Source organism: Leuresthes tenuis, unplaced genomic scaffold, assembly GCF_036924035.1.
Source record: "Leuresthes tenuis unplaced genomic scaffold, fLeuTen1.0.hap1 SCAF_23, whole genome shotgun sequence".
Classification (NCBI taxonomy): Eukaryota; Metazoa; Chordata; class Actinopteri; order Atheriniformes; family Atherinopsidae; genus Leuresthes; species Leuresthes tenuis.
The window spans coordinates 11,600,679-11,614,378 of NW_027325377.1; the positions used below are offsets into that span (position 1 = coordinate 11,600,679).

Consider the following 13,700-nt stretch of genomic DNA (forward strand, 5'->3'; position numbering starts at 1 on the left):
TCTGGAGTGAGCGACACAGCCAATAAAGTAGGCGCACATATTTTTTCACTTCTTCTCATAGTCATTGTCAGGCCACGAAGAAATGTGTGATGTGCAGTGCAAATCAGTAGGTTGCATGAAATCAGAAAGGGGTGAAACTAACGCTTTTGCTTCTTCCACTAGTTGTTGTGAAAAAGGAGAGCTGGGAAGTTTCCACTCATAAGCATATGTAAGTGCCGATGAATCAAACTGCACTGCTGTGAAAACTTTGTCAGGCTGTAACATAACCTTAACACCCTCTGGTGTAGAAGTTAAAATAATGCCTAATTTACACATGAGATCACAGCCCATCAGGTTAATGGGACACAACTCTGATAACAAAAATGAGTGTTTGAAGGAGAGCTCATCGGGAGTGACAACACGCAATGGGCATTGTCATTTTCTCCTTCACAACCTGGCCTGATGCAGACATACAGTAAACGTGGTTTCCACTTAACTTTGGAGGACAATCAAACTCCCCTGACGTCACTACTGATGAACATAAGTTCCTATATTCTGAGAGAAATATCTTTGCTCTAGGACGGAAATAGCATGCAAAACTTTACTACGTGAATCACAGTCGGCAAGCGTTGCTTCACTACACAGAGCAGGAAAAATGTGTGAGTGTGTTTGTGCTATCACCCATTAGTGGAGGCTCCGCTGCCGCGTGACGTCCAGAACCTGCCTCCCACCCTCAGTCAGCCTTTTGCCCAATTTCATCACTTTTTAGCTGTGGACAGTCCTTCTTCCAGTGTCCAGTCTGGCCACAGTAAAAACAAATATTCGGATCATAGCTCTGGCGTGGCTCCTCTCCCACACGTCCACGTCTTCGACTTCGGCCTCGTCCTCTGTTTACACCAACTGCGTAATACATGGTCATGGTTGCCACATGCAGCTCCTTTTCACACTTGTCCCTTTTGGTTGTCTTACGCGTCTCAACTTGGTTCTGAGCATGGCGAGCATATCGGCGAACGTCAGCCAAACGAGGACCCTCACACCATCCCACGTAAATGTTCTTTACTTCAGTGGCGACATCTATATAATATTGTCTGGGTCCCGTTAAAACATGTATTTTTCCCATCTAATTCCTTGTTTGCTTTAAAACAAGTATTCCCCATTTTCTATCCCTTCAGTAGCCAACCAGTTTGTATGGAGTACACTGGAGCAACTTGACTGATCAGTAAAACACTGCTTTTGTTGTCACCGCAAGGCTTCCCCCGTCGGTTGTTTCACTGAGACACTACTGAGTAACTACAACTCAACACAGTTTATACACATAACATTCATATACATACTAACAAACAAACAAACAATAATTAATCGCAATTTCCTCATCTCTGTTTGAACGTACACCCAGGTAAATATTCCTGTAGTCTTCTCATACCGACTATGGACCCATTCATTGTTTAACTTCACTGTTTTGCAAATCCTAATTGAATATTACACATTGACATTGAACTTTACTGGATAAGCAGGTCTTCATTGCATTCAGCAGCCTATATGTGAGCATCTATGTGTAAGCTGTTCTTCTTTGCATTTATCAGCAGCAAGCAATTCTTCACTGCACATGCATATGTAAATAGTAAAACAATTCCAATGTGTTAGCGAAACCTTCTATATCACAGTGGTTTCTAAGGTCTATTTTAAGTTCTTTGCCATCAGTGAGATGACATTGTTTACAAAGTGTGTCAAATTATCACTGAAGATCTTTTCAGGAATTTCAAATCTAGAAATGAGTTATTTTACGCGTGATTTTGCTACTGAGAGTGCATCTGCTTGTGCACATGGAAATATTTCAGACCATTTGGTAAAAACCTCTGTTGTCACTGAGCAGAATCGTTTCCCTTAACATTAATTTAGTTCAATGAAATCTACACAATAATGAAATAATGAAATACAAACAAATATGTTGAAAAAGATACACTGGCTTAGGGAATTATCTTCGTTTTGGTCTTAGATTGCCCTGTGGAATGTATTTTGCACATATTTGACCTGCTAGACAAAACTTTATTCATTTATTTATTCTAAAAAAAAAATTCAATAATTAGTAAAACCATATGCTGTAAAAACCTTGTTCATTATTGCTTCCATCCCTCCTGTTGAGACATGACATGGTCCGTGGCTCAATACTGCAGCATATTTAAACAAATTCTTTGTCAGTATGGTTTTCCTTCCGGTCATTCATACGAGTCTATTGTAGATGGCAATTGAATAACATCTAATAATGCTAAAATATTTGTAGTTTATACATTTAGCTGTGGATGTCAACATACCTGTTTTTCCAATGCTGTGTTAACACATGTACAGTTGAGAAGGCATACTGACTGTCAGTGTAAACGTTAACAACCTTTTTGTTATTTAATTTACAAGCTTCAGTTAAAGCTACCAATTCGACTGCTTGAACAGAGTAATTTTTTGGTAGTTGGTGTTTTAAGAAAACTTCAGTTTCTGTTACTACTGCAAATCCTGTAGCATTTGTGCCATCAGGGTTTTTTGCTTGACCTGTTGAATAAATATAGTTATTTCTGCATTTTCATAACGTATATCAGTTAAGTCTGGCCTGGGTAAAACACTGATGGTTATTTCTGACATGCAATCATGAGGCTTTCCATCTGTGGGGTAGGTAGCAGTGTGGATGGATTAAGTGTAGCACATCTCTCGACAACAAGGTGTGGCTGTGAAAGAAGAACTGTTATGTAGGAGAGATGTCTGGTAAAGATATTTTGTTAAGTAACCATATCACAGCCACTGCATGAGGTACCTTAAGTGTTAATGGGTGAAATAACACCATTATTGTTGATGCCTGCACTGCCAATGGCTTCTGGCCATTGATTCAAAAGTACGATCTCGTCCCTGTTTCCCCCTTTCAGTGGACACTGGCCCCTAATTACCGCAATTCAGCAGGGGGTCTTTCATTAGGAGTACTGGACTCCCCCGTGCACGGTTTCAGCTCCGACCCTGGAAAGCGGAAAAAACGTTGAGATCTGGTTTGAGGACCCAATTGTTGAGAAAAGTCTCTCAATGAGACTCAGAGTTGCTGGAGTCAGTTAATGCAAATGTTTAATCTTGCAGCAAGTTCAAGAATGTGTGTGTGAATGGGTGTATGTGTGCGAACGTGTGTGAGTTTGTGTATGTGAGAGTTTAATGAACCTGTTATCCACAGGCAGGTCTTAACTAGTATGGCACAGGTCCAGCCTGTCTCATCTTTTTTGGAAGGTCCAGCGCTCGGCCGTAACCCTTCTGTCTGTTTGGACTCTCACATACATTCGGTTAATCATAGAAAAACGAGAACAAAACTTTTTAGCCCCTTAAATTCATAAAACAGACATGGTGCAGTTATTTCCATTCTAGAAAATAAGAGTAATCACCACCATTCCTATAAATTCTGGATATTCTAACAATCTGAATCTTTTTTAAATGTTCGATGAAGCCCTTTGCTGTTCTGTTTAGAGACTCAGCTGATCATAAACCAAGTTTTGCTCTTGAACCAAGCTTCTAAACTCTTCACCTTTTTCATTTCTCAGTTAGTATTCACTTTAAAACTGATTAAAAGAAAAATTAAATGAATGCCTATCAACAAATGTGGGATCTAAACTCTAGTGCTTTCTCTAAAATAATTTCCTTTCTCAATTCAGAAATGTGTGTGTGTAAGTCACAACACCCGTGACACCAAAACGGCTTTCTTTTCTCTCTTTTCTCTACACTCTGCACTGTGAGCACACACACCAAATCAGAAAGGCTTTTTTCTCTCTTTTCTACATTATGGACTGTGGGGACACAAAACCGCTCTCTCTCTTTTTTTTTTTGATTGTGTGCCAGGGCGTTATCTCACGTATTAGATTATGCTTAAGATACGAATGGGTTTATCAGTCACATCAGAATCCATACATACTGATCCTCCCGTAATAAAATGGTCGGATCTTATCAAACACACTTTGTTTCTTGTGACAAGTCAGCGAAACAGCGTATACACGTCAAGACACTGAATCAAGTTTGCCACAAGAACTCATAAGTTTGGCAGTATTGCTCTGCCGTCAGCAATCATACACCCATTTTATTTTCATGAGACATGTGCAGGCACCTGTTCATCTACTGTTCTATCACTATGAATTAGTTTATCTATTATCAATAAGGATACTTCTACAACTACTATCAAAGTATGTCCGGACTTCTTATGTTGTCAGTTGCTATATATGAATAAGTGGGTTGCTACTGACAAGCATTAAGCATGTCACACAGCCCAAACATATAACATTTCAGGACACTTACACAACACATTCAAATCAAACAGTCAGACAACATACAAGAACATATACCCCAGCCGGCATTGCTCCCTGCCTATTTTCCTACAACTCACTATGTGTGCGCACACCTTTATTTACAAACTCTTCAACTTATACTCTTTTACCGAAGCTGCTACAGTTCGATTGGCCAAATACCCTTAGATCCTATTTCGGTGAATTTGACATCTGCCTTGTATGTAACAGATTAGCGGTTTAGCAGTTTTAATTTAGTTTGAGTGAAGGAATTCATTTTATAGCAAAATCCGAAATCGTGAAGAACTCATGAAAGTAAGCTTATTCTCGGATTCCTGAAACTTTAGATTTGCTCTTTCTTTTACTGCAAAGTACAACGTTGAGCAGCACTAATGAGTTGTTTCTATTTTTGGCAGGCTTTACCTTTGCGGATGAAGCCCTTTCTGTCTGTGCAAAAGAAATCTTGTTACTGTGCAGAGTGACTTCTCTGAGTAGAGTCGCCTTACTTGTTGCGACTGTGCCGATGTTCGAAGCTGGAGTGCAAAGTTGTTGCTTGAATGGTGCTCGCTGGAGCGTGTGGTAGTGTAAAGTTATACCATTTAAAAGGGCTGAAGAGTGCTCAGTGCAGCGGGTGGGCGGAGGTGCAAAGTGACACTATGGCCATAAAAAGAACACCGCTACAAGTGCGCATTGTGCCAGGAAGGGCCCTCGGACGTGAACCAGTGGACAGTTATCGCTTCTCGGCCTTTTGGCTAAGATCAAGTGTAGTATCTGTTCTTATCAGTTTAATGTCTGATATGTCCTCTATGCGAGACTACATATTAAATGGATTTTTATCAATAGGAGTTGAAAAAGGAGCTTGCTCCGTTCACTCCAAGCATTGACCCGGTACTGCAGTGCCGCTGGGAATGGTGCGCTCTTCTCTACTCTTGTGAAAAAGCAAACAGCGGTGCAGGATGCAAGTTTCAGGGAGCCCAAGATGAAACTTTCTTTTAGTCTGCTGAGAAAAGAGAGTGAATGCGAAGTAGACTTTAACACGGCTCTGGGAGCGAGCCGAGTGCGGGCTAACCGGGAGAATTGCTTGAAAGAAACGCCATACCAAATGAGCGGTCAGAACAAAGCCTCAATACAGTGTTCCCGTTGTGTTTTTGTTGCTGCCGCTGTTTGCTTTTTCACAAGAGCGCACCTGTTGAGGGGGGTTCTGGGGGGGCCTGGGTGATGGTGGGTCTCAGGCCTGGGCTGCTGCGACTGGTGTGACCGGGTGGTTTGTTTGTTTGTTTTTTGTTGTTGTTTGTTTGTTTTTTGTAGAGGTCCTCCGGAGTGGGGTTGGGTTGAGTGGGGTGGGGCGGGATGGGTACCTTCTGGGGGTACAGTAGCTCCCAGAATATGGTCGCTGCAGGCCCCGAGCCTGGTGGACATCAGGCTTGCCCCTGTGCAATCGACAAGGCAGCAACAAAAACACCACGGGAACACCGTATTGAGGCTTTGTTCTGACCGCTCATTCGGTGTCGCGTTTCTTTCAAGCAATTCTCCCGGTTAGCCCACACTCGGCTCGCTCCCAGAGCCGTGTTAAAGTCTACTTCGCATTCACTCTCTTTTCTCAGCAGACTCTTGGGATTTTATCTATAAAATGAATTCCTTCACTCAAACTATGTTAAAACTGCTTTGTCCTTCATATTTATCATGTCTAGAAAGATTTAAACAAAAAAAAAACAACGTTGTACTTTGCAGTAAAAGAAAGAGCAAATCTAAAGTTTCAGGAATCCGAGAATAAGCTTACTTTCATGAGTTCTTCACGATTTCGGATTTTGCTATAAAATGAATTCCTTCACTCAAACTAAATTAAAACTGCTAAACCGCTAATCTGTTACACGTAAGGCAGATGTCAAATTCACCGAAATAGGATCTAAGGGTATTCGGCCAATCGAGCTGTAGCAGCTTTGGTAAAAGAGTATAAGTTGAAGAGTTTGTGAACAAAGGTGTGCGCACACATAGTGAGCTGTAGGAAAATAGGCAGGGAGCAATGCCGGCTGGGGTATATGTTCTTGTATGTTGTCTGACTGTTTGATTTGAATGTGTTGTGTAAGTGTCCTGTTGAATGTTACATGTTTGGGCTTTGACACTTCACTGTGGTTGTTAACTGTGTGGTGTGTCCTGAAATGTTATATGTTTGGGCTGTGTGACATGCTTAATGCTTGTCAGTAGCTACCCACTTATTCATATATAGCAACTGACAACATAAGAAGTCTGGACATACTTTGATAGTAGTTGTAGAAGTATCCTTATTGATAATAGATAAACTAATTCATAGTGATAGAACAGTAGATGAACAGGTGCCTGCACATGTCTCACGAAAATAAAATGGGTGTATGATTGCTGACGGCAGAGCAATACTGCCAAACTTATGAGTTCTTGTGGCAAACTTGACTCAGTGTCTTGACATGTATACGCTGTTTCGCTGACTTGATTGTCACAAGAAACAAAGTGTGTTTGATAAGATCCGACCATTTTATTACGGGAGGATCAGTATGTATGGATTCTGATGTGACTGATAAACCCATTCGTATCGTAAGCATAATCTAATACGTGAGACAACGCCCTGGCACACAATCAAAAAAAAAAAGAGAGAGCGGTTTTGTGTCCCCACAGTCCATAATGTAGAAAAGAGAGAAAAAAGCCTTTCTGATTTGGTGTGTGTGCTCACAGTGCAGAGTGTAGAGAAAAGAGAGAAAAGAAAGCCGTTTTGGTGTCACGGGTGTTGTGACTTACACACACACATTTCTGAATTGAGAAAGGAAATTATTTTAGAGGAAGCACTAGAGTTTAGATCCCACATTTGTTGATAGGCATTCATTTATTTCTTCACTTCTGATGAAGTTTCAACAATAAACAACAAACTTTGTATTATGAGAAAGAACCAGACTCATTCTTCAGGAATCCGAAAATAAGCTCTATTTTACGAGTTATGCACGAATTCGGATTCTCCTATAAAACGAATTCCTTAACTCTAACCAAGTTAAGACTGCTTTGTCCTTCATATTTATTCATGTCTAATCAAGTTTCAACGATAAACAACGTTGTACTTTGTACTTCTTCAGCAATAAGCATCTCTCGACATATGACGAAATACAGATTTTGCTATAAAATTAATTCCTTCTATCAGCCTGACTTAAAACTGTTTGTCCTCCTTATTTATCCACTTCAAATCAAGTTTCAACAATTAAAAAAATGTTGTAGTTTGAGAAAAAACAACTTCATCTTAAGCAATCAGTAGGGTAAGAAAGGGTAAGAAAAGGTGCAAATGCCAACCATACATCACTAAAAGGTGGAGCGGAAGTATTCGGCTGCAAGTAGGTGCGAATGCCTGACAATGTATGATCAAAAGAGGGAGCGGAGGTTTTCGGCTGCAAGGTCTGAATGTCCAACCATAATTTGTAAAAACCGGGGAAGAAAAGGCTCGAAAGCCCGACTATACACCATCAAAAGCGGGAGCGGAGGTGTTCGGCTGCAAGTAGGTGTGAATGTTCGACCATAATTTGTAAAAAGCGGGTAAGAAAAGGTTCGAATGCCCGACTATATATTAACCAAAGCAGGAGGAGAGGTCTTCGGATAAGAGTGGGTGAGAATTTACAACCATAATCTATAAAATGCGGTGAAAAAAAAGTTGTGAATACCCCATAGAACACTAAAAGGTAGAGCGGAAGTGTTCGGCTGCAAGAAGGTGTGAATGTCTGACCATAGTTTGTAAAAAGCGGGAAAGAAAAGGTTCAAATGCCCGAACATACACCATCAAAGGAGGGAGCGGAGGTGTTCCGCTGTAAGAAGGTGTGAATGTCCGACCATAGTTGGCAAAAAGCAGGTAAGAAAAGGTTAAAATACCCGATTGTACACAATCAATAGCGGGAGCAGAGTTGTTCCGCTACTAAAAGGTGTGAAAGTCCGACCATGGTTTGTAAAAAGCGGGTAAGAAAAGGTGCGAATGCCCGACAATGTATGATCAAAAGAGGGAGCGGAGTTTTTCGGCTGAAACAAGGTCTGAATGTCCATCCATATTTTGTAAAAACCGGGGAAGAAAAGGCTCGAAAGCCCGACTATACACCATCAACAGCTGGAGCGGAGGTGTTCAGCTGCAAGAAGGTCTGAATGTCCATCAATAATTGCTAGAAAACATGGAAGAGAATTTTCGAATATCAAACCGCACATGATCATAAGCGGGAGAGGAGGTGTTCAAATGCAAGAAGGTGTGAATGTCCACCCATAATTACTGCAAAATGGGTAAGAAAAGGTACGAATGCCCAACCCTACATGATCCTAACAGGGAGCGGAGTTGCTTGGCTGCGACAAGGTGTGTATGTCCACCCATAATTAATGAAAAGCGGGCAACAAGTAGGTTTGAATACCCATCATCAAAAGCAGGAGTGGATGTGTTCGGCTACAAGAAGGTTTGAATGTCTGACCATAGTTTGTAAAAAGCGGGTAAGAAAAGGTTCGAATGCCCGAACATACACCATCAAAGGAGGGAGCGGAAGTGTTCCGCTGTAAGAAGGTGTGAATGTCCAACCATAATTGGCAAAAAGCAGGTAAGAAAAGGTTAAAATACCATATTGTACACAATCAATAGCGGGAGCAGAGTTGTTCCACTACTAAAAGGTGTGAAAGTCCGACCATGAATTGTAAAAAGCAGGTAAGAAAAGGTGCGAATGCCCGACAATGTATGATCAAAAGAGGGAGCGGAGGTTTTCGGCTGAAAGAAGGTCTGAATGTCCATCCATAATTTGTAAAAATCGGGGAAGAAAAGGCTCAAAAGCCCGACTATACACCATCAACAGCTGGAGCGGAGGTGTTCAGCTGCAAGAAGGTCTGAATGTCCATCAATAATTGCTAGAAAACATGGAAGAGAATTTTCGAATATCAAACCGCACATGATCATAAGCGGGAGAGGAGGTGTTAAAATGCAAAAAGGTGTGAATGTCCACCCATAATTACTGCAAAATGGGTAAGAAAAGGTACGAATGCCCAACCATACATCATCAAAAGCAGGAGTGGATGTGTTCGGCTACAAGAAGGTTTTAATGTCCGACCATAGTTTGTAAAAAGCGGGTAAGAAAAGGTTCGAATGCCCGAACATACACCATCAAAAGAGGGAGCGGAGGTGTTCCACTGTAAGAAGGTGTGAATGTCTGACCATAGTTGGTAAAAAGCGGGTAAGAAAAGGTGAAAATACCCGACTGTACACAATCAATAGCGGGAGCGGAGTTGTTCGGCTACTAAAAGGTGTGAAAGTCCGACCCTGGTTTGTAAAAAGCGGGTAAGAGAAGGTGCGAATGCCCGACAATGTATGATCAAAAGAGGGAGCGGAGGTTTTCGGCTGCAAGAAGGTCTGAATGTCCAACAATAATTTTGTAAAAACCGGGGAAGAAAAGGCTCGAAAGCCAAACTATACATCATCAAAAGCGGGAGCGGAGGTGTTCAGCTGCAAGAAGGTCTGAATGTCCATCAATAATTGCTAGAAAACATGAAAGAAAATTTTCGAATATCAAACCACACATCATCATAAGCGGGAGAGGAGGTGTTAAAATGCAAAAAGGTGTGAATGTCCACCCATAATTACTGCAAAATGGGTAAGAAAAGGTACGAATGCCCAACCATACATCATCAAAAGCAGGAGTGGATGTGTCCGGCTACAAGAAGGTTTTAATGTCCGACCATAGTTTGTAAAAAGCGGGTAAGATAAGGTTCGAATGTCCGAACATACACCATCAAAAGAGGGAGCGGAGGTGTTCCACTGTAAGAAGGTGTGAATGTCTGACCATAGTTGGTAAAAAGCGGGTAAGAAAAGGTGAAAATACCCGACTGTACACAATCAATAGCGGGAGCGGAGTTGTTCGGCTACTAAAAGGTGTGAAAGTCCGACCCTGGTTTGTAAAAAGCGGGTAAGAGAAGGTGCGAATGCCCGACAATGTATGATCAAAAGAGGGAGCGGAGGTTTTCGGCTGCAAGAAGGTCTGAATGTCCAACAATAATTTTGTAAAAACCGGGGAAGAAAAGGCTCGAAAGCCAAACTATACATCATCAAAAGCGGGAGCGGAGGTGTTCAGCTGCAAGAAGGTCTGAATGTCCATCAATAATTGCTAGAAAACATGAAAGAAAATTTTCGAATATCAAACCACACATCATCATAAGCGGGAGAGGAGGTGTTAAAATGCAAAAAGGTGTGAATGTCCACCCATAATTACTGCAAAATGGGTAAGAAAAGGTACGAATGCCCAACCATACATCATCAAAAGCAGGAGTGGATGTGTCCGGCTACAAGAAGGTTTTAATGTCCGACCATAGTTTGTAAAAAGCGGGTAAGAAAAGGTTCGAATGCCCGAACATACACCATCAAAAGAGGGAGCGGAGGTGTTCCACTGTAAGAAGGTGTGAATGTCTGACCATAGTTGGTAAAAAGCGGGTAAGAAAAGGTGAAAATACCCGACTGTACACAATCAATAGCGGGAGCGGAGTTGTTCGGCCACTAAAAGGTGTGAACGTCCGACCCTGGTTTGTAAAAAGCGGGTAAGAGAAGGTGCGAATGCCCGACAATGTATGATCAAAAGAGGGAGCGGAGGTTTTCGGCTGCAAGAAGGTCTGAATGTCCAACAATATTTTGTAAAAACCGGGGAAGAAAAGGCTCGAAAGCCAAACTATACATCATCAAAAGCGGGAGCGGAGGTGTTCAGCTGCAAGAAGGTCTGAATGTCCATCAATAATTGCTAGAAAACATGAAAGAAAATTTTCGAATATCAAACCACACATCATCATAAGCGGGAGAGGAGGTGTTCAGCTGCAAGAAGGTGTGAATGTCCGACCATATTTGTAAAAAATGGGTAAGAAAAGGTGCGAATGCTCAACCAGACATCATAAAAAGCAGGAGTGGATGTGTTCGGCTAAAAGAAGGTTTGAATGTCCGACCATAGTTCGTAAAATGCGGGTAAGAAAAGGTTAAAATACCCGACTGTACACAATCAATAGCGGGAGCGGAGTTGTTCGGCTACAAGAAGGTGTGAAAGTCCAACCATGGTTTGTAAAAAGCGGGTAAGAAAAGGTTCGAATGCCCGAATATATACCATCAAAAGCGGGAGCAGAGCTGTTCGACTGCAAGTAGGTGTGAATGTCAGATCATAATTTGCAAAAAGCTGATGAGAAATGGTGAGAATGCCCGACTATACACCATCAAATGCGGGAGCGGAAGTGTTCGGCTGTGAGTAGGTGTGAATGTCAAACCATAATTGCTGAAAAATGTGTTAGAAAAGACTAGAATGCCGGACCATACATCATCAAAAGCGGGAAAAGTGGTGTTCGGCTGCAAGTAGGTGTGAATGTCCAGCCATAATTACTCACAAACCGGTAAGAAAAGGTAGTATTGCCAGACCATAAATTATCAAAACAGGGAGCGGAGGTGGTTCAGCTGCAAGGTGTGAATGTCTGACTAAAGTTTATAAAAAGCGGGTAAGACAAGGTGCGAATGACCGACTAAATATCAACAAAAGTGGGGGCGGAGGTCTTCGGATGCAAGTGGGTGTGAATATCCCACCATACAAGTATGGTGGAGAGGAAGCTGTGAATGGCCGACCATAGTAAAAAGCGGGTGAGAAAAGGTGCGAATGTCCAATCATACATGATCAAAAAAGGGAGCGGAGGTGTTTGGCTGCGACAAGGTGTGTATGTCCACCCATAATTAATGAAAAGCGGGCAACAAGTAGGTTTGAATACCCATCATCAAAAGCAGGAGTGGATGTGTTCGGCTACAAGAAGGTTTGAATGTTTGACCATAGTTTGTAAAAAGCGGGTAAGAAAAGGTTCGAGTGCCCGAATATACACCATCAAAAGAGGGAGCGGAGGTGTTCCGCTGTAAGACGGTGTGAATGTCCAACAATAGTTGGTAAAAAGCGGGTAAGAAAAGGTTAAAATACCCGACTGTACACAATCAATAGCGGGAGCGGAGTTGTTCGGCTACAAGAAGGTGTGAAAGTCCGACCTTGGTTTGTAAAAAGCGGGTAAGAAAAGGTGCGAATGCCCGACAATGTATGATCAAAAGAGGGAGTGGAGGTTTTCGGCTGCAAGGTCTGAATGTCCAACCATAATTTGTAAAAACCGGGGAAGAAAAGGCTCGAAAGCCCGACTATACACCATCAAAAGTGGGAGCGGAGGTGTTCAGCTTCAAGACGGTCTGAATGTCCATCAATAATTGCTAGAAAACATGAAAGAAAATTTTCGAATATCAAACTGCACATGATCATAAGCAGGAGAGGAGGTGTTCAGCTGCAAGAAGGTGTGAATGTCTACCCATAATTACTGAAAAATGGGTAAGAAAAGGTGCGAATGCCTAACCATACATCATCAAAAGAGGGAGCGGAGGTGTTCCGCTGTAAGACGGTGTGAATGTCCGACCATAGATGGTAAAAAGCGGGTAAGAAAAGGTTAAATTACCCGACTGTACACAATCAAAAGAGGGAGCGGAGTTGTTCAGCTAAGAGAAGGTGTGAAAGTCCGACCTTGGTTTGTAAAAAGCGGGTAAGAAAAGGTTCGTATGCCCGAATATACACCATCAAAAGCGGAAGCGGAGGTGTTCGGCTGCAAGACGGTGTGAACGTCCAACCAAAGTTTCTAAAAAGCATTAAGAAAATGTTCAAATATCCAACCAAACATAATCAAAAGCGGGAGCAGAGCTGTTCGACTTCAAGTAGGTGTGAATATCAGATCATAATTTGCAAAAAGCTGATGAGAAAGGGTGAGAATGCCCGACTATACACTATCAAATGTGGGAGCGGAGGTGTTGTGAGTAGGTGTGAATGTCCGACCATAATTGCTGAAAAATGTGTTAGAAAAGGTAAGAATGCCGGACCATATATCATCAAAAGCGGGAGAGGTTGTGTTCGGCTGCAAGAAGGTGTGAATGTCCAGCCATAATTACTCACAAACGGGTAAGAAAAGGTACTATTACCAGACCATATATGATCAAAACATGGAGCGGAGGCGGTTCAGCTGCAAGAAGGTTTGAATGTCCGACTAAAGTTTGTAAAAAGCGGGTAAGACAAGGTGTCAATGCCCGACAATGTATGATCAAAAGAGGAGCGGAGGTTTTCGGCTGCAAGAAGGTCTGAATGTCCACCCATAATTACTGAAAAATGGGTAAGAAAAGGTGCGAAAGCCCAACCGCACATGATCATAAGTGGATGAGAAGGTGTTCGACTGCAAGTAGGTGTGAATGTAAGATCATAATTTGTAAAAAGCGGGTAAGAAAAGGTAAGAATGCCCAACCATAAATTATCAAAAGCGGCAGCAGAGTTTCGGCTGGTATTTATCAATGTCTAGATAGATTTCAACAAAAAACATCGTTATACTTTTCAGTAAAAGAAAGTGCAAATTAAAAGTTTTAGGAAT

The 13,700-nt window shown here is 41.9% G+C and overlaps 1 non-coding gene across 1 annotated transcript; it reads left to right on the forward strand.

Annotated features, from left to right (window-relative positions):
* The first annotated feature begins 5,006 nt into the window (after positions 1–5,006).
* On the forward strand, positions 5,007–5,196 carry LOC140283576 (U2 spliceosomal RNA). The gene has a single exon (XR_011910169.1). It is a non-coding gene; the product is annotated as a U2 spliceosomal RNA (small nuclear RNA).
* Positions 5,197–13,700: the final 8,504 nt, after the last annotated feature.